We start from the raw sequence: 19148 nt of genomic DNA, 5'->3' as shown, positions 1-19148 counted from the left end.
ATTGCATTGTCTTGACTGGCAGCATTTCACATGTAGCTGAGGTACACTCAAGTTTTATCACAAGTTGATGTTTCACACTGTCAGCACACTTCAAACACATTAATTCCTGGTACATTATTCCATGGAGCTGGTAGAGCTGTACTGGCAACAAAATAGAGCTGCATTGTTAATGTGCAGCAAGACAATTCTTTCAAGGTGACAGGGAACTCCTCAACAACATATATGAAACCATTAGTTGATTGAAAAATTTATTTACAAAGCGTGATATCCACATTCAGTCATGACACAGAAAGCACTGAAGTCTTTGCTCCATCTGAAGATAAACCTTCCTTTGCTCACCAGCAACGCATGTGCCTATCAATATCCTCACGCACTATTAGGTCTTTGCCCTATTGCCGCATGTGTAGGAGCAAAAAAAGGAGCTTTATTTGAATTTCCACAAGTTTTACTACAAAAAGTGAAATACTGTATTTCAAGAGAAAGCAGTAATGATACTTATAAGTCATATATCATCTGAAAAGGATGAGAATACAAGTGTGTTCACTTGAGTATAATATAACCCAAAAGCCACAGACTTCGTATGTAGTATCGTAGTGTGTTGATAAAATAATTCACATCAACCAAATGCTTAAAGTACAGCGTGCTAACCTTTATATGAATTTGTTCTTTGAATACACACTGATATAGAGAATATATCTATTAAAGGAAGAAGTGGTACTTCTTTCAAGAAAAACGTATTGATGGATTTGTAACTGACATGTCTATTTAAACAACGGATTGGCACACAGGAATGTAAAGGGTAGCCACAACTCATAAAAATAAAAACCAAAGAGGACTAATTAAAACTGTTGCCAGAGAATGGGATTTGTGTGAGATTTTTTTGACTGTCTTGTCTGAAAATTAATTTGAGCAGGTAGTTACAGAAACAAAGCGTCAGAGAATGTCATAACCTTCTAGTAACTGACTCGAACTTTTTGAATCAATTAACATCAAGGATAGAATCAGTGACCAAAGTCTCTGATAGCATCAATGACTATGGATACTACCAGTACCGTTGAAAAAGATAGGAACATATATTTGGTTATGCAACATTCAACTACAAAGTGGTATGAAATGTTAATGATAAAAAATGTTCCTGTAGTTAGCTTCTAATTGACTTATGAAGCTTCTTGAAAAAATGGTATAATATACAGTGCCAGTCACTAACTATTGCCTCCTAGAATAACTCCTAAAGTATTATAGTAGCTGAAAAGTTTGTGGGACAAATGTTGCATGGGACAACAGGGACCATAATATGACGTCAGTATTTTGTAGCTAGGTGGGGTCGTGTTACAGATATGAAGGTCAATTTTGTTTTTTTAAATGGGATGCTATAGTTTGTTACTTATTTTCTGATAGTGGCTATCGAGGCAAATCCAATGCTGTTTAACAGTAATGTCTTTGAAGGTCAACGAAGGTCAAAAAGGTGGCATGAACATCCATTTACAGAATGTGTTTGAGGTGATGACCATTGGTATCAATGCAGCACTGCAATCTTCTTATCATGGATTGAGTGGTATTCCTTGTCACTTTGGCACTTATCGAAGCACTTGGTCTGACAATTCTCTCTATATCGTGCAAATAGTAAATATTCGCTGAATACAGCTCATCCATCTAATGTGCCATTGACACATAAACACCATTCAATGGTTTTGCAATACAACCCTAGTAGGAATGGTAAGATTAGTATAGTTGAATCAAGCGAATGTGAATGATATATTCCTCCGAAGAACAAGTCGATATATGCTTATCATTTACGGATAATGCTGACAAAATTCAGTGAGAGCTAGAGACTTACATGCTGAAAGATATTCTCAACATACTCATCCTACATGTCATGCATTTAAATATTTGTATGATAAATTGAGAACACCTGGATCTTTAGTGCATCGGAAACATATCTGACAAAGGAAAGTTACTAATGAGGAAACAGAAATTGGTACTCTTGCCACTGTGGTTCGAGATCCTTGTGTTAGTTCACATCAAATTGCAAGGGAATCTGGCATGAGCCAGAGTAGTGTTGTTCATGTTCTGCATCGCCATAAATATCATCCTTACCATATCAGTCTCCACCAAGAATTAACTGGTATGGATTGTGTGTGTTGCACTGAATTCTACTGATGGGCTCAACTTTAGATTCAGAGGGATGACACATGTATTAATTTGATTTTATTTACTGATGAGGCTACATTCATAAACCATGGGAATGTTAATTTGCGTAACATGCATTAGTGGGCAACTGAAAATCCATTTTGGCTGTGGAAAGTTGCACACCAAAAACCATGGTCGGTGAATGTATGGTGTGGAATTCTGGAGGACAGAATTATAGGCCCCTATTTCATCAAAGAAAATCTTAATGGTAGGCAGTACACCACATTCCTGCAAGAAATATTAGGTCTGTTATTGGAAGAAATATCTTTAGGAACAAGGAACAAAATGTGGTATCAACACGATGGGTGTCCAGCACATTTTTCGCTGATAGCTAGAAATGAGTTGCAGAGACAATTCCTGAATTGTTGGATTGGATGTGGAGATGTGTTGTGGTTGGCTCATTCGCCAGACTTGATGCTTCTAGATTTTTTTCTTGTGGGGATTTGTGGAAGGCATTGTTTATAAAGGCGTTCCAACTACACCTCAATATATGTGAGAGAATTGTCAGAGCATGTGCTTCAATTAGTGCCGATGTGGTACAGAATACCACTCAATCCATGATGAGAAGATTGCAGTACTGCATTGATACCAATGGTCATCACTTCGAACACCTTCTGTAAATGGATGTTCATGGCACCTTTGTGACCTTCATTGACCTTACTGTTACACATAATTGGATTCGTCTTAATAGCCACTATCAGAAAATAAGTACCAAACTATAGCAGCCCATTAAAAAAAAAACAAAGTTGACCTTCATATCTCTAACATGACCCCACCTAGCAACAAAAAACCATCATATTATGGCCCCTGTTGTCCCATGCAACTTTTGTCCCACAAACTTTTCTGCTCCTATCATACTTTTGGAGTTATTCATGGTGGCAATGGTTAATGACTCACACTGTAGATTATACCATTTTTTCAAGAAGCTTCATAAGTCAATTAGAAGCTAACTACAGGAACGTTTTTTATAAGGCTTCATAAGATACATTTATTCTGCAAAACTAAGGAACTCAGTATACTACACTCTTAGATAAAAACTCAGATGCAGTGACTGAACTGAAACACATGGGCTTAGGAGCCCATCTACATCTGCATCTAAATTTACATCCATATTCTGCAAACCATTGTGAGGATCATGGCAGGTGGTATATAGTATTGTACCAGTTATAAGGTTTTCTTCCTGTTCCATTCGGTATGGAGCTTGGGAAGAATGATTGTTTGAATGTCTCTGTGCATGCAGTAATTACTCTAAACTTATCATCAAGATCCCTACGTGAGTGATAGGTAGGGGTTGTAGTGCATCCCTAGAGTAATCAGTTAAGGCCAGTTCTTGAAACTTTGTTAATAGACTCTCTTGGAGTATTTTACGTCTGTCTTCAAGAGTCTGCCAGTTCAGTTCCTTCAGTACTGAAGAGCAATTTCAGAAACTTATATCAAACTGATTTTCTGGAATTTTCTTTGAAGGTAGATTACTACATAATGTAATGAGAATTTGATATCGAGCAGAAAGACATTTTGAAGCATAATGTCAATTATAAACTCGTATTCTAGTGAAATGGCAATGTTAACTTTCTGAAACACTATTTCTATTTGCTACCTGTTTATTGGGATGTGCATCTGCCCAGGCATCAATCAGTTCATAATAGCATTTCCTAGTCTACCACATTATAGTCAACAAGAGTGACAGGCAACAAATTGCAGAGTATCGAAGTAGTCAACATCAAATACTTGTGTGGAAATGAAAAGGTGAAGCACAAATGGGTTATTACACAAAAGTGCTGTATAATATGCCTTAGATAAGTATATGCTAAGCAAGGCTGTGAATAGAAAAGAACTACTGTACTTCAACAGCCATGTTTGAAAGTTTCTATGAAAGCAAAGTGTTCCAGTTTAAGTGGCATCAAGGCCTGGAAGAGAAACAAGCTGAATGATGCCAAAATGTGCACATGGAAAGTAATATGAGAAGTATTCAATGAATTTCAAACTAACATTTTGCCAAATGAAGTGATTACAAATTATAAGAAGTTTTGGTCTTCTGTAAAGACAGCAAGCAGGTTGAAATGATCTATTTAGTAGTTCACTGACCTTACTCAAACAGAAGATTATAGAAAGAAGGCAGAAGCACTGAATTCAATCTTCTGAAACTGTTTCACTGGTAAAGACCATGAATACTGGAGTGGAAGATAATGCGTTAAGTGAAGACCCAGAGGAAAGGCAACTGGACTGGATGAGGTGTGTGGGATTAATTACTTGGTGGTAGACCATTCTTCCTCTGAAGCATTTTTAATCTTATAATCTCTTGTTAATATCTGTTTAACTAAATTCAGAAATAAGAGACACACCATCCTAGGTTTTATGCTCATGTATTGGCATATTTACTCTGATTTGTATTACCACTGAATGATGACCAGTTGTTTATAATTAACAGCACATTATTTATCATTTAACTAGTGATCCTTGTCTAATCTGATCAGTCAACTTCCATACAAACAGTGCTACTAGCCAACCAAGACAAGAAATCTTATATCTCAGTATCTGACAGTGGTTTAATAATGCAGTGATAGCTTTTGAACAAGTCCATGTAAAGTGAGCCATTACTAACACCTCTCTTCATATCACTTTTGCAGATCACTGATTGAATGTCCACTGACTTCATACATAACAGTGTCCATATTATTATCCTCTCTTCAAAGTTCATGAACTAAAATTTATATGCATAATTGTTTCTCACACGAAAGTTCGCAAGGGTTCACAACACAGTAAAGGACTCGTGCACGATTTGTTCAGTTATATGCAAATAATCCATTACTTTTCAAATAAATAACACTGAAATATTGCCTATGCAATTTCAACACAGAAGAGTTAATCATTAGATATTTCAATGCAAACTTTTTATGCATAACTGTGAACACTGACATGCAGATGTTAGCAGTGTGCTAGGTAGAGGCACATTTTTTTGCAAGTATGCAGATGATAACCGGTTGAAATCTAGCCACCAACCTAGTTATGTACACTATGTGATCAAAAGTATCTGGACACCCAGTTGAAAATGACTTACAAGTTCATGGTGCCCTCCATCGGTAATACTGGAATTCAATATGGTGTTGACCCACCCTTATCCTTGACGACAACTTCCACTCTCACAGGCATACATTCAGTCAGGTGCAGGAAGGTTTCTTGGGGAATGGCAGCCCCTTCTTTACAGGGTGATGCACCAAGGAGAGGTATTGATGCCAGTTGGTGAGGCCTAGCATGGAGTCGGTGTTCCAAAATATCCTAAAGGTGTTCTATACAACTCAGGTCAGGACTGCACAGCCCAGTCCATAACAGGGATGTTATTGTCGTGTAAGCACTCTGCCACAGGTTGTGCATTATCAACAGGTGCTCAATAGTGATGAAGGATGCAATCACCATCCCTGAATGGCTCTGCAACAGTGGGACGCAAGAATGTGCTTAAAACATCAATGTAGGCCTGTGCTATGATAGTGCCATGCAAAACAACAAGGGGTGGTGTAAGCCCCCTCATGATGTGTGGCTTATGAGCAGCCGCTTGACCAAGCAATCTAAGTTTTCTCACCTCCTGCCTAACTGTCATAGTACTTGCAGTGAATCCTGAGGCAGTTTGGAATTCCTGTATGTGGGTCTGTATAGATGCCTGCCTATTACACATTATGACCCTCTTCAACTGTCAGCGGTCTCTGTCAGTCAACAGACGAGGTCGGCCTGTATGCTTTTGTGCTGTACGTCTCCCTTCACATTTCCACTTCACTATCACATTGGAAACAGTTGACCTAGGGATATTTAGGAGTGTGGAAATCTCAGGTACAGATTTGTGACATAAGTGACACCCAATCACCTAACCACATTCGAAGTCCCTGAGTTCCGCGGAGCGCCCCAGTCTGCGCTCTCACAATGTCTAATGACTACTGAGGCCACTGATATGGAGTACCTGGCAGTAGGTGGTAGCACAATGCACCTAATATGAAAAACGTATGTTTTTGGGGGTATCCAGATACTTTTGATCACATAGTGTATATGTGGACTAAGATAATTCTAGCTGTGAGCTGAGGATTGCTGTATGGGTGGTGTACATGAAGACTGACAAATGACTATTTTATGAAACTAGTAATTACATTTTAAGATTAACTAAATTTTCTGTTGGAGCTTGATGGATATGGGAATAATATTAAACACCATTTTCCTGACATATTGTTGCAGGAAGAGTGACCAATCCAATTTTGAAAAAGGATATACTGTTTTAGTCTACAATCACAATTTATTTATTTATTTTGCTGACTGGCCAGTTTTCAAAATAAATAAATTGTAACTATAGACTAAAACATATACTTTTTCAATATTAAACAGGGAACACTCCAAATATTGCAGAACACTGGAAAATGTTTACTGTGTAATTTAAATACATTTTAGTTTATTATACTGTAAATGCCATATTCAGTAGAGTTGTTGACCTATTGTGGCCAACAATAATTTGGTTACACTATATGACAGATGCTTAGAAAAGTACTTAAGCTCAAGATACTATTTGATTGATGTACGGTGCACCTATGTGGTGGACTGTCTACTTTCATGTACATTTTCCAGTCTCATAAAAAAATTTATTAATTAAGTTAAATTAAAAATTAGTCTCTATTTGGATAAACAAATGTATTATCCAGTTCAGGAAAATTAAGGTGATAAAAGTCAAGGATTAAACTTGGGAATTAAATATGATGAAGGGCTAAAATGACGAAAGTATTTTAGGACATTGCAAAACTTTGATTACAAATATTTCCTTAATTAATCAGATTTTGGAAGAGCTAGAATGTTTACTGTAAAGGTCTTTTAATGTATATAGTATTAGCAGTTAAGTTTTTTCAGGTTTTGTGTAAAAAGTTTGTTACTGTACTATTATGGAAAACATTTTGTTCTCTTTTTCATGTATATTAGTATTGTGTGTCATTGAGGCATGGGCACTTAGAAACTGCCAAAGTAATTGATCCAAAGCCAGATCTGAAGGAGGAGGCTGGGGGTCAAACAAGAACAGTGTTTACATGCCTTCCAGGACTCCACAGTGCAGTGAGTGAAAAGTGTATTACACCATCAAATGTTGAAATCAGTACTTTACATGTTTGTGTAAATTGTGTTTACAAAATATGAAATTGTAAGTTAAATCAAAAATATATACAAAAAATTGTAATGTTTTTAATGTCTGTATAATATGTTTGTTTTGCAATCTGGAGTGATAACCAGAAGAAATTTTTAATTCTGTAATTTGATTTACTGTTTTTGTGTTGTGTGGAATTTATATATGTGATATTAAATAATGGATAATCCAAGATGGAATATGACAATGTTATAAAAGAGATAGTTGCTAGTCACCATATAGCTGAGATACCAAGTCACAGATACTAACTGAAATATAGAGTATATATACAACAAAGTTTCACTCAGTTTTGTGTTAGTTAAGTTAAGAGTATGGAAGTGCTATCCAAGCCCTAAATGATTTTGAAATTAAAATCAATTTCTAAATTTTCTCAATATATAGTTATTCAAAAACTATACTACTTCAGATGTTTATTCCCATCAGGTTTTTTTTTTACATATTCATTTCATTTGTTAGGCTCATTAGTCACTGATGTATTTCTCACAGAATCTTTCTGCTGGACTTCAGTAGCACAACAAAGTAAATGACATATTTACTGCATAAGGGGGAAGCATAATAATATTCTGAAAATGAAAATTTTTATAAGTTGTTAAACAAAATAATGATTTCATTCAAGTTTTCACCCATACTGCCAAAACTTACCTACAGACTACCAAAATTGCTGCCTCAAGTCATATACATGTTTTTCAGAGCAAAACAATATTCTCATTTACAAAGTCAGGTTTCATAATTCACTCATATCTATTATCTGATTAAATTCTTTTCTTACAAGTGTGTTAAGTGAAAAAGCACATTCACAAATTAAACTACCTCAGAGACAGGATTCCTAACACATCACATAATACTTCTCATATTCGTTATTATTACTTCATTAATGAAAATATTCATACTCTTCCAATAAGACATCATTGCTTCTGTGGATAGTGAAGTGTCTGCTACATTTTATCCATGCAGTGTCAACTCTCTGATACTTTGTGCTGCTTCTGAACTACAAACAAATAATAGACATAGATGCTCCTTGCACTCTGACAATTACACATTGTAATTTATTGCTTACATTGTGTTGAAGTAAATTGTATTTAAACATGACATTTGGTGATCATGAGTTTCCATATCATGTGCCATAAAAACTGAATCACGTACTGCAGTGATGAACACATCTTACATAAGTTTTTGCGTTAATTACACCGTACAGAACCACTCACAACAACCATGTTGAATAACCAATGGCTACTATAAGGCACGGTCAAAAAGAAACAAGCCGGAGGCATAGTTACAGAAACCAGTACCCGTATGTTAAAAGTACTGACCCTGGCTGTTGAGACACTTGTCCCACTGTGACACCAGGTGGTGAATGGCTGTCTCATAAAATTCCCGGAGCTGAAATGTTAACCATTTCTGCACGTACAGCTGGACGTGTTGTCCGAGGTGAATCATTTGCCCCTCAGAGCCTTTTTAAGGGGACCAAACATGACGTAATCTCAGGGAGAGAGGTCCAGCCTGTATGGAGGGTGGCCAAGAACCTCATATTTGAATTTCTGCAGGAGTACCGAGACTGTGTTGGGCCATATGAGGCTTTGCATTGTTGTGGAGCAGAATGACCCCATGGCTGAGATTGCCTGGTCATTTTGATTTGATCGCTTGGTGAAGGGTGGTCAAGGTTTGCGAGTAATGCTGGGCATTCACCGTTGTGCCATGCTGCAGGAAGTGAATCAGAAGGGGACCGCTCGTCAAAGAAGAATGTCAGCATAACCTTTCCTGCACTCATGTGGATGACGATGTCCAGCTGTACGTGCAGAGCTGATTAACATTGCAGCCCCGGGAATTTTATGAGGCAGCCATTCACTGCCTTGTGTCACAGTGGCACAAGTGTCTCAAGAGCTAGGGTCAATGCTTCTAACAACAGGTACTGGTTTCTGTAATTATGCCTCCAGCTCGTTTCTTTTTGGGTTTGGGTTGGGTTGTTTTGGGGAAGAGACCAAATTGCATGGTCATCGGCCTCATCGGATTAGGGAAGGAAGTCGGCCATGCCCTTTCAAAGGAACCATCCCAGCATTTGCCTGGAGCGATTTAGGGAAATCACGGAAAACCTAAATCAGGATGGCCAGACACAGGATTGAACCATCGTCCTCCCGAATGCGAGTCCACTGTGCCACCATGCTCGGTTGTTTATTTTTGAATGCCCCTTATATCAATCAATACTGTGGTTCATCCAACTTGAGAGACGATTCGTCTTGGCCCAAATCACCTCAGATGAAACTAAATATACTTGCACTTAAGAGCAAAAGGCTACAGAAGTACAAAACATCCTAGCTTTGCCATGAAGCACTGAAAAATATACTTCCATCAGGCATGCATTTGTAATGCGCTTCTCACAATCAGAACTAAGCATCTTAAAAACTGCTCCATAATACTTCAATGACTTTGCATGCAGACAAGCAATGCAATTAACAACAATATTATGTGGAATATATGGCTATCATGTTTTTCTGCAGATGCACAAAAATACTCAACGTTTGAGCTGGCGACCTTGATGCTCTCACCTGAACTGCTGACTAAATAGTTGAAATGTGTCCCTCAAAGAGTATTCCAACTGTCTCCACCAGAATGGTGACTTTCCTAGAAGCACTGCAATCACAAGTAGCTGAGCTACCTCAGCAAGCTGCAACCCTACAAAAAAATGGTGCTCCATATGACCTCAGTCACTTCACATAACATCTACATCTACATCATACTCAGCAAGCCTCCTAATGGTGTGTGTCGGAGGGTACTTTTGGTACCACTATCTGATCCCTCCAATCCTATTCCACTCACGAATAGTGCATGGGACGAATGAATGTCAGTAAGCCTCTGTATTGGCTCTAAATCCTCGAATTTTCTCCTCTTGATCAATACGCGATATGTATGTTGTCCGACTCCTCCTGAAAAGTGCTTTCCCAAAATTTCAATAGTAAATCTCTCCATGATGCACAATGCCTCTCTTGTAACATCTGCCAGTGGAGTTTGTTTATCATCTCCGTAAAGCTCTCTTGCCAGCTAAACGATCCCGTGACAAAAACACGCCACTCTTCGTTGGATCTTCTCTGTCTCCTCTATCAGTCTTACCTGATAGGGATCCCAGATAGATGAACAGTACTGAAGAATCGGGCGTACAAGTGCCTTATATGCCACTTCTTTCGTGGATGAGTTACATTTCCTTAAGATTCTTCCGATGAATCTGAGACTGGTATCTGCTTTCCCACTATCTGTTTTATGTGGTCATTCCACTTAAGGTCACTCTGGATAGTTATGCCTAGATATTTTACAGCAGATGCTGTCTCCAGCTGTTTGTCATCAATAGTGTAGCTGTACAGTAGTGTATTCCTTCCCCTATGTATGTGCAATATGTTACATTTATTTATGTTCAGGATCAACTGCCAGAGCCTACACCATTCATCAATTCTCTGCAGGTCATTCTGTAAATTCTTAATATCTTATGGCACTGCTACTTTGGTACAGACAACTGCATCATCTGTAAATAGCCTTAAATATCATCCGACACTTTCTACTAGATCATTTATATATATTGTAAGCAGCAACAGTTCTATTACATTTCCCTGTGGTACTCCATATATTACCTTGACATCTGTCAATTTTGTTCCGTTAAGAGCAACATGTTGAGTTCTATCTACAAGAAAGTCTTGAGACCAATCGCAAGTCTGCTCTGATACTCCATAAGCTTATTTTTTTTTTCATTAAATGGCAATGCAGAACAGTGTCAAATGCCTTATTGAAATCAAGGAACACAGCATCAAGCTGGGCGCCATTGTCCATTGCGCTGTGGATCTCAGGGAGGAACAGAGCAAGCTGAGTTTTGCAGGATCTCTGTTGATTTTTATAGAGGAGATATTCATTTTCGAAAAACGTCATAATTCTTGAGCATAAAATGTATTCCATAATTCTACAACAGATTGACGTCAATGATATAGGTCTATAATTGTGATGATCTGTCTTATGGCCTTTCTTAAAAACAGAAATGACCTGTGACCTGTGCTTTTTTCCAGTCATTATGTACATTTTGTTGCTCAAGCAATCTATGATAAATTACTGCTAGAAGGGGAGCAAGTTCTTTCGCATAATCTTCATAGAATCTTATAGGTAACGTGGCATGTGTAAACATAGAACAGCAGCTGTAAATGTTAATATAGAGTAAACACAGAATTATGAACACTAAGAAATAGAAAGACTGAGATGTGCTAATATAAAATTTGAGCTGGACACATTACAAAACTGAAAAATATGTTTTTGAGCTATTGGTGGAAATCGACATGTGCCAGAGAAAGAGAATGAGGTAGTAATGCCACCTATATTTAGGTATGGAGATAAAACAAACTACAAACTACTGGAGTGTGAGCTTGTCATGCAGCCAAGGTTATGAAATGTATGCAAAGATAATACAAAGAGGTGTTGGTGAAACAGCAGAAGCAAAATTATAAAATTGGCACATATTTTGTTTTTACTAGCAACTAACATCCCTCAGAGACTCTCTCCTGCAGAACAGAAGAGTCCATCTCTTTCTCCAGACTGAGAAGAGCTAATGATCCATACAAAAGAATGGCCTATCTCAATGCAGTGTGCTTGCTCCTATGCTTTATAATATTTACATCAATGATCAGCCCATTAACGAAACTCCAGGCATTTCTTTTATGCTGATGATGCAGCAGTGGCTGCCCATGGGAAGACATTTGAAGAGATAGCGGAAAAGTTGATTTCATCTTTGGATACGCTTGGCTTTTACTATGTGCTCAGTCATCTAAAGTCAAATACTAACAAGATTTAGGTGTGCACATTTCACTTACAGAATAGAAAAGCTTGATGCAAATTGAACGTCATATGGCAATGCAAAAGACTTCAACACTGTCCAACAGCTGTATATTTGAGTGTAACTCTTTACCATGCACTGTCCTTCAAGGCACATCGCTGTAACACCAGGCTGAAGAGCAGTGGAAGGAATAATATTTTGTGGAAGCTCACAGCCACCACCTGCAGAGCTAGTCCTCACATCCTGAGAGCTTCTGCTGATGCTTTGTGTGTGTCAGCTGTGAAGTATGCCTCAACTGTGTGGCATGCATCTGCTCAAACCAAGCAGGTTCACACTGCAGTCAATGAGACTGTCAGGACATATGAAATCAACTCTACCAGATTGCTGGAATAGCTCTCCCCTCTGTCAGAAGGGCCATCACTACTAATGACGAGAGGGCGAAGCAGATCAATGACTCCAATTATCCACTGCATGGTCATCAAGCTGTTGTCTGTCAGTTGAAATCTACAATGAGTTTCATAGCTAGGACTCAACTGCTAGAAGGAACACTAGATTCTAACACATCATCAGCTGGAAGAGTAAGCTGTGGCCGGATAATCCTTGGATGAATAAACACAATAATAATTATAATAATATTAATATCCCTGAAGAGGAAAACCTCACCCCAGAAAACAAGCTGCCCTATCATGTTTGGACATCACTCAGTCATCGTAGGGTGAATATCCCCAGTTGCTAGACCAACATGCAAAACTGGGGCATCCTTCCAGCTGATGGAGACTTGTCCTGTGAGTATGAAACAACAAAAGATCTGGGCCACTTGCACATATGCTCTCTACTGGAACAACCCTGCAGAAAATTACTTGATCAAGGCAACTAACAAGGCCATTGTGGTTGGTGAGTTCTGGAATTGCTGACCAGACACGGAAATGAATGACCATGACCAGTTAATATAAAAATATCGAGAATTTAATATGCCCACTTTTATTTACTGACTGTGAAAAAGCATTTGATGAGGAAAACAGAACCAATTTTTTTAAGTCCTACATGACAAGGGTCTTCCATGGCATTTATTAAGAATAATGAAATGAAATGTGTGTATGGCGTCTGTGGCTGGGATCCTCCTTCTGGGGAATTCTTCTGCTTGGTGCAAGTCTGCAATGCTAATGACAAGACCCCAAGCTGCTGACAGTAAGAGTAATACAAATTATGTATAACAGAACATATATTAAATTGTTAAATAGAATGATGCAGCTTGAAGTATCTCTTTAACTTATATGTTATCTGCCGAATTTAAACAGATGCAAAATCTCCAAGATTGTTGATATTTTAAAGAAGCTCAAAATTTAGTGCAGACTTCAATGCAAGATGCTTATACTAGTTTCAACAATGAAACTTTGTCTCAAAATCTGGCAGAAAATCTAAAGAGATTCTGGTTGTATGTGAAGAATGATAGTAGCAAGACACAAACAATGCCTTCTCTCCATGATAGCAATGGAGATACCATCAAAGATAATGCTGCCACAGCAGAGTTACTAAACACAGCCTTTCAAAATGCCTTCACCAAAGGAGACAAAGTAAATATTCCAGAATTCGAATCAAGAACAACTGCCAACATGAGTAACGTAGAAGTAGATATTCCAGGAGTAGTGAAGCAACTCAAATCACTTAATAAAAGCAAGTCTTCTGGTCCAGATTGTATACCAATTAGGTTCCTTTCAGAGTATGCTGATGCAATAGCTCCATACTTAACAATCATATACAACCATTCGCTCTATGAAAGATCCATACCCAAAGACTTGAAAGTTGCAGAGGTCACACCAATATTTAAGAAATGTAGTAGGAGTAATCCACTAAATTATAGGCCCATATCACTAATGTCAATGTGCAGCAGGATTTTGGAACATATATTGTGTTCAAACATTATGAATTATCTCGAAGAAAATGATCTATTGACCCACAGTCAACATAGATTTAGAAAACATCTTCCTTGTGAAACACAACTAGCTCTTTACTCACATGAAGTGTTGAGTGCTATTGACAAGGGATTCCATATTTCTATATTTCTGTAAGGCTTCTGACACTGTACCACACAAGCAGCTTGTAGTGAAATTGCGTGCTTATGGAATATCGTCTCAGTTATGTGACTGGATTCATGATTTCCTGTTAGAAAGGTCACAGTTTGTAGTAACTGACGGAAAGTGGTCGAATAAAACAGAAGTGATTTCTGGCATTCCCCAAGGTAGTGTTATGGGCCACCTGCTGTTTCTTATCTATATAAACGACTTAGCAGACAATCTGAGCAGCTGTCTTAAGTTGTTTGCAGATGATGCTGTTCAGTATCGTATAGTCAACTCATCAGACGATTTAGAAGAGATATATGTATGGTGCAAAAATTGACAGTTGACCCTAAATAATCAAAAGTGTAAGGTCATCCACATAAGAGCTAAAAGGAATCTGTTGAACTTTTTTTACATGATAAATCAGTCAAATCTAAAGGCCGTAAATTCAATTAAATATCTAGGAATTACAATTACAAACAAGTTAAATTGGAAGGAACACATAGAAAATGTTGTGGGGAAGGCTAACCAAAGACTGTGTTTTATTGGTAGGACACTTAGAAAATGTAATAGATCTACTCTTAGACAGCCTACACTACCCTTGTCCATCTTCTTTTAGAATAGTGCTGTGCAGTGTGGGATCCTTACCAGATAGGATTGACAGAGTACATTGAAAAATTCAAAGAAGGGTCGCACATTTTGTATTTTCGTGAAATAGGGGTGAGAGTGTCACTGAAATGATACAGGATTTGGGATGGACATTATGAAAGCAATGGTGTTTTTCGTTGCAGAGCAGTCACCTCACAAAATACCAATCACTAACTTTCTCCTTCAAATGCAAAAATATTTATTTGACGCAGATTTACATAGGGAGAAAGATTGCCATGATGAAATAAGGGGAATCAGAGCTTTTACAGTAAGATATGGGTGTTCGTTCTTTCTGCACCCTGTGCAAGATCGGAATAATAGAGAATTGTGAAGGTGGTTTGATGAACCCTATGCCAGACACTTGAATTTGATTTGCAGAGTGTCCATGTAGATGTAGATGTAGATGTATATGAAGAGGACAGATTGTTGCTCTCTACATAAAGAAAGTATTGGACTGCAGACAGGCACAATGAAAAACACTGCTAAAGTATATACTTGTAAGAGTTTGGACAAAATCTTTCTGAAGTAGAACACACACATTCACACAAGCGTAACTCTCTCTCTCTCTCTCTCTCTCTCTCTCTCTCTCTCTCTCTCTCTCACACACACACACACACACACACACACACACACACACACACACACACACACGGCCACTGTCCCACAGCACCTTGTCTGTGATTCAACACCTCCTATATGTGGTGAGTAGGAATCTATCCTTTCTTTAATATTGTTATTCCATTCTAGACTTTCCACTGCATGATGTTTATATGAGCTCTCTCCAACAACTAAACTAAAAGTGAATGTGTCAGGCAAAATTTATGACTGTTAATGTCCTTGAAATGTGGATTGGTGTGGGTGTGGAACTTTGCTAGCTTTCTTGTCATAACAAATAAATAACAAAAATTATTACCAAAACTTCTTAAAATAAATCACTACCCAACACACATTGCTTTTTGTAGATGATCAAGTGATTTCAGCTAGAACAGAATATGTCTATAACATTGGCAGTCCCTGCTTGTGAAAGTAGGAAATAATTTAAATATCTTTTCATCAAAAATAAAACATAAAGGAATTACAGACATTGGCACAGATTTAAATCAATGGAAAAAGTTGAAAATTTGTGCCAAACTGGAACTGGAACCCATATCTCCTGCTTATTAGGCAGATGTACTGACCTCTGCATCATCTTGATACAGTGGTCATCGCAACTGCACAGATTGTCCTAGAACGCCTCCTGTCAAACCCAATTTCTCAGCTTATCCACAAAACACTATGTAGTGCACCTTACCTGTTATCCTAATTACTCACTGTATTTTGCTGATTCCCATACAAATTCCAGCTCAGTGTGCTTCTGCACTGTAAATATCATTGGCCATTCTCACCTTAATTATATATATGTGGTGTCTATTCTGTTGGACATGTCCAAAAGAACAGACACCACACACACAGAGAAGCAATGGCATTTGGAGGATCTGAAAGAACAGACGCCACATATACATAAAAACAAAAGCAATGGCATTTGGAGGATCTGAAAGAAAAGATGCGTTATATATATGTAGAAACAAAGGCAGTGGCATTTGGAGGATGTGCACCAGTTAATGCCAAATATTAACTGATAATGAAGAAGCAGCACAAGTTAACAAATTTCATCTTGGTTGTAATATTACTTTTCATCAAATTATGTGCATACAAAGCTACAGAAATTCCAGTATCTACGCAGTGAGATCAGATTTCATTTTAAAAACAGCACAAGAGATACAGTGCTTAAACTATATAAAGCAATGACAATACCAAAGTTTCCAGAATGAGATCTTCACTCTGCAGCGGAGTGTGCGCTCATATGAAACTTCCTGGCAGATTAAAACTGTGTGCCCGACTGAGACTCGAACTCGGGACCTTGGACTTTCGCGGGCAAGTGCTCTACCAACTGAGCTACCGAAGCACGACTCACACCCGGTACTCACAGCTTTACTTCTGCCAGTACCTCGTCTCCTACCTTCCAAACTTTACAGAAGCTCTCCTGCGAACCTTGCAGAACTAGCACTCCTGAAAGAAAGGATATTGCGGAGACATGGCTTAGCCACAGCCTGGGGGATGTTTCCAGAATTCTGGAAACATCACCCAGGCTGTGGCTAAGCCATGTCTCCGCAATATCCTTTCTTTCAGGAGTGCTAGTTCTGCAAGGTTCGCAGGAGAGCTTCTGTAAAGTTTGGAAGGTAGGAGACGAGGTACTGGTAGAAGTAAAGCTGTGAGTACCGGGCGTGAGTCATGCTTCAGTAGCTCAGTTGGTAGAGCACTTGCCCGCGAAAGGCAAAGGTCCCGAGTTCGAGTCTCGGTCGGGCACACAGTTTTAATCTGACAGGAAGTTTAATACCAAAGTTGTTCCATGGATATGTGTGAATGTTAAATGCTTACAAAACAAGAGAAGAAAAATGTAAATCCATGATTTCTGAAATCAGTAGCAATCTACACGTTACTTGTCAGCAGAGGAGGAGGAAGAATTAACATAATTAATCTGAAGGAAGAAATACAGCAACAAATGGAGAGAAGATATAACAACAACACAAGATACCAGAACACCAAAGGCTTTGCTGAAGTATAAGCCAAAATAAAGAAGAAGGGAGATTGAGTAATGATCAGAAGATGGAGAAGGCAAAATACTTGAGAGCAGAATAAACTACAATCGGTTAGCTCTTGCTGTTGATGTTGATTTTTTTCACGTACTAATGAACCACCCTATCTTCATACAGAAAGCAATAACTATCTACAGCTGGAAAATTGTCTGGAGACTTTAATGTGTACAGATATAGAAGAAGCTCATTAAGTGGTACTTTGCATTTGGTGAACAGTGCCATTACCATAAAAATTGATCTACATTACTCTCTTCACCTGTATGACACATGGTTTATGTTGCAGTTGATAATAGGGTCTTGATAACTCAAAACCACTAATGGAAAAAGGCAATCAAAAGTAAAGCTCTCTGTGTTTTGCTCCTGATGGGGCCAACTGGGAGTGACTGAACTTCATGTCATGCTCTGCCAGTGGCATCACTGAATATGGTATGGAGTGTGCGGGTTGAGCACACTGCTCTCTGAACCGTTATTGGCTTCCTTGACCTTAGAAGCACTACTTCTCATTCAAGTAGCTCCTCAATTGGCCTCTTGAGACTCCCACCAAGGAAGAATCCCTGCCAGTACCAGTCTTCCCAAGTCTTCTGCATAGGAGCAAGACACAGTACCCCTGGGCTATGGAGGTGGACATGCTAAACTCATCTAGCCAATAGACACCTTACCTGATGAGGAATTACTGCTAGTCAGACACACGCACAGTGCATGTGCGTGCTACCTGGATGTAGAATGGGGAAGGTGCACGATCTATCTGAGTTTCACTGAGGACAGATCGTGATGGCCTGGAGGCTCGGCACAAGCATTTTGGAAACTATACGACTTTTCAGGTGTTGGAGAAGTGCTGTGGTGAGTGTCTACAACACACGGCAAAACCAAGGTGAAATCACATCCAGGTGTTGTGGAGTTGGGTGGCCACCCTCCATTACAGATGTCGGACGTCGTAGGCTGAGCAGACTGGTAAAACAGGAGTGGAGGTGAACTGTGGCAGAACTAACATCAAACTTTAAAGATGGGTGGAGTACAAGTGTGTCTGAACATACTGAACATACAGTGCACTGAACACTGCTAACGAGGGGCCTTCGCAGCCAACGACCTATGCATGTGCCAATGTTAACAACACAACATTGGTAACTACAACTGAAATAGGCATGTTACCATCATCACTGGATAATGGCGCAGTGGCAGAGTGTTGCATGGTCTGATGAATCCCAATACCTTCTTCATAATGTTGATGGAAGGGCATGAATGCATCGTCTTCCGGGGTGAGCAGCTCCATGACACTTGTACTGCGAGACAAAGACAAGCTGGCAGCAATTCTACGATGCTCTGGGGAGCATTCACGTGGGCATCCATGGACCCAATGGAGCTTATGAAAGGCCCCATGATAGTCAAGGAATATCATACACTGGTTGGAAAACATGTACACTCCATCATGACAATCATTTTTCCCAGCAGCAGTGGCATTTTTCAACAAGATAATGCATCATGTCAAATGGCCAGGAGTGTGTGAGAGTGGCTCAAGGAACAAAGTAGCTGGTCCCCAACTCACCAGATCTGAACTCAATTGAACACATCTAGGATGTGACTGAACTTGGCATCAGAGCTCATCCCCCCCCTCCCTCCCCCCCCCCCCCCCACCCAGAATTTACAGGAATTAG

The sequence above is a fragment of the Schistocerca serialis genome, chromosome 8, assembly GCF_023864345.2.
Source record: "Schistocerca serialis cubense isolate TAMUIC-IGC-003099 chromosome 8, iqSchSeri2.2, whole genome shotgun sequence".
NCBI classification, from domain to species: domain Eukaryota; kingdom Metazoa; phylum Arthropoda; class Insecta; order Orthoptera; family Acrididae; genus Schistocerca; species Schistocerca serialis.
The sequence above is the reverse complement of the archived record's forward strand: the minus strand, read 5'-3'. Positions refer to the sequence as shown.